We start from the raw sequence: 3,408 nt of genomic DNA on the forward strand, positions 1-3,408 counted from the left end.
TAGTACACAACCGACTGACGCTATTCCTCTCTGACAATAACCTCCTGGATCCCCTACAATCTGGTTTTAGACAACAACACTCCACCGAAACTGCTCTAACCCGACTAACAAATGACCTCCTTTCGGCTAAAGCCAAAAAACCCTACTCACTACTAATACTTCTCGATCTCTCTGCTGCTTTTGACACTGTGGATCCCCCTCTTCTCCACCAGACTCTCCGCTCTCTTGGCCTTCGTGACACTGCCTTATCCTGGTTTTCATCTTATCTCTCAGATCGATCCTTCAGTGTCTCTTACAATGGGGAATCACCTTCTCCCTTGCCTCTTTCTGTTGGGGTTCCTCAAGGCTCTGTCCTGGGCCCCTTACTATTTTCTCTCTATACCTCCAAACTAATCAGTTCTTTTGGCATTCAGTACCACCTCTATGCTGACGATACTCAGATCTATCTTTCCTCTCCTGATCTCAACCCAGAGCTTCTAACTCGCGTCTCTTCCTGCCTGTCCGCTATCTCCACTTGGATGTCCCAACTTTACCTTAAATTAAACCTCTCTAAAACTGAACTGGTTCTCTTTCCCCCATCCAACGCCCACATTGTTCCCGAGGTATCTATAACGGTTAACAATTCTACCATCACCCCATCTTCCCAGGCCCGGTGCCTTGGGGTTATCCTTGATTCTGCCCTGTCCTTCACCCCTCATATCCAAACACTTATCAAATCATGTCACTTTCACCTAAGAAATATCTCCAAAATCCGATCATTTATCACCCAAGATGCTGCCAAAATTCTTATTCACTCTCTTATAATATCTCGTCTGGACTACTGTAACTCCCTATTAATTAGCCTTCCCCTCCAAAGACTGTCCCCTCTCCAGTCCATAATGAATACTGCTGCCAGGCTCATACACCTCTCCAACCGCTCCTCCTCTGCCGTGCCACTCTGCCAATCCCTGCACTGGCTTCCCCTACCATCCAGGATAAAATTCAAACTAATGACTCTCACTTTTAAAGCAGCCCATAACTCTGCCCCACCCTACATCTCTGAACTCATCTCTAGATACCATCCAGCCCGCTTGTTACCCCCCTACTGACCTGCTCCTCAACTCCTCTCTCATTCCCTACTCACACACTCGCATTCAAGACTTTGCAAGGGCTGCCCCCCTTCTCTGGAATTCGCTCCCACAAACTGTCAGACTTTCTCCCAATTTCTCTGCCTTCAAGAGATCTCTAAAAACACATTTATTCAGAGAAGCTTACCCTAATCTAGTTTAGCAATACCCTGTGCCCCACCTCTCACAACTCTGGTCATGCCCATTCCCACACCTTGTGTCTCAACCCTTTCTCCTTGTAGATTGTAAGCTCTTTTGGGCAGGGCTCCCTTCCCCTCCTGTATCGGTTATTGATTGCTTTATATGTTACTCCTTGTAGAGTGTAAGCTCTTTTGGGCAGGGCCCCCTTCCCCTCCTGTATCGGTTACTGATTGCTTTATATGTTACTCCTTGTAGAGTGTAAGCTCTTTTGGGCAGGGCTCTCTTCCCCTCCTGTATCGGTTACTGATTGCTTTATATGTTACTCCTTGTAGAGTGTAAGCTCTTTTGGGCAGGGCTCTCTTCACCTCTTGTATCGGTTACTGATTGCTTTATATGTTACTCCTTGTAGATTGTAAGCTCTTTTGGGAAGGGCTCCCTTCCCCTCCTGTATCGGTTACTGATTGCTGTATATGTTACTCCTTGTAGAGTGTAAGCTCTTTTGGGCAGGGCTCCCTTCCCCTCCTGTATCGGTTATTGATTGCTTTATATGTTACTCCTTGTAGAGTGTAAGCTCTTTTGGGCAGGGCTCTCTTTACCTCTTGTATCAGTTACTGATTGCTTTATATGTTACTCTGTATGTCCAATGTATGTAACTCACTTATTGTACAGCGCTGCGGAATATGTTGGCGCTTTATAAATAAATGTTAATGTAATGTAATGTAAAGGGATTAAAAAAGGTTCCCATTACCTTTGTGCAGCTTGATCATAAGGATTACTATCTATCAGGTGAACAAATGGAACCATGAAACGGTCTTTATTTCATATATGGCAACATTTCAGACCCTGACAGTCCTTTATTAAGCTTGGGAAAGGATCAGCAGGGTCTGAAACATTGCTGTATCCATGCCATATGTGAAATAAAGCCTGTTTCATGATTATAAAATGGGAGTGCTGCAATCTTGATGAATTGGAGTTGAAGGTTTGTGGAGGTGAACACCAGGGGCAGGGGAATGGGAGCGCGGACATGGGCTAGGTGACTGGCACCCCTCCCAGCATTGTGCCCTAGGCAGGTGCCTCTGCTGCCTACCCCTAGTTCCGGCCCTGGTAAACACATTTTGCTGCAAGCACCCCTTTGAGAGTTACCCACGTGTGTGCTGGAAACCTGCTGTGATTGAACAAATGGATCTTCCTAGATACAAATATAAAAAAGGATACTCACAATAACAAAATATTATTATAATAATTATTATTATTGCATGTATTTGTCAACATATTTCACAGTGGTGTACAATTAATGGGTTCATGCACAGAACAAAGAGAAAATCATACAAAGTAACCAGTAACCGAGGTTGAAGAGGACCCTGCCCAAAGGAGCTTGCAATCTATAAGGAGAAGGGGTTGAGACACAAGGGGGCCCATTTATTAAACCACAATTAAGATTTTTTTTTGAGAAAAATTTGTATTTTTTTCTAACTTATAGAACTTTTCATAATGTCCACAATAATTTCATTAAAATTCCATGACTTTTTTGTGGTTTTCGTTAACTTCCATGAAAAAGTCGTATTTTTAACAAAGACTATGACTATTTTGGAATTCATTCAAGCTTACAGGTTGGAGCTGCATTGAGTCCTATGGGAGACTTTCCTTGGGCCGGGTTGGAGCTGCAGAGTGCCATTGAGCCCTATGGGAGGCTTTCCTTGGGCCAGGTTGGAGCTGCAGAGTCCCATTGAGCCCTATGGGAGACTTTCCTTGGGCCGGGTTGGAGCTGCAGAGTGCCATTGAGCCCTATGGGAGACATTCCTTGGGCCAGGTTGGAGCTGCAGAGTGCCATTGAGCCCTATGGGAGACTTTCCTTGGGCCGGGTTGGAGCTGCAGAGTGCCATTGAGCCCTATGGGAGACATTCCTTGGGCCAGGTTGGAGCTGCAGAGTGCCATTGAGCCCTATGGGAGACTTTCCTTGGGCCGGGTTGGAGCTGCAGAGTGCCATTGAGCCCTATGGGAGACATTCCTTGGGCCGGGTTGGAGCTGCAGAGTGCCATTGAGCCCTATGGGAGACTTTCCTTGGGCCGGGTTGGAGCTGCAGAGTGCCATTGAGCCCTATGGGAGACTTTCCTTGGGCCGGGTTGGACCTGCAGAGTGCCATTGAGCCCTATGGGAGACT

The sequence above is a fragment of the Xenopus tropicalis genome, chromosome 1, assembly GCF_000004195.4.
Source record: "Xenopus tropicalis strain Nigerian chromosome 1, UCB_Xtro_10.0, whole genome shotgun sequence".
Taxonomy (NCBI): Eukaryota; Metazoa; Chordata; class Amphibia; order Anura; family Pipidae; genus Xenopus; species Xenopus tropicalis.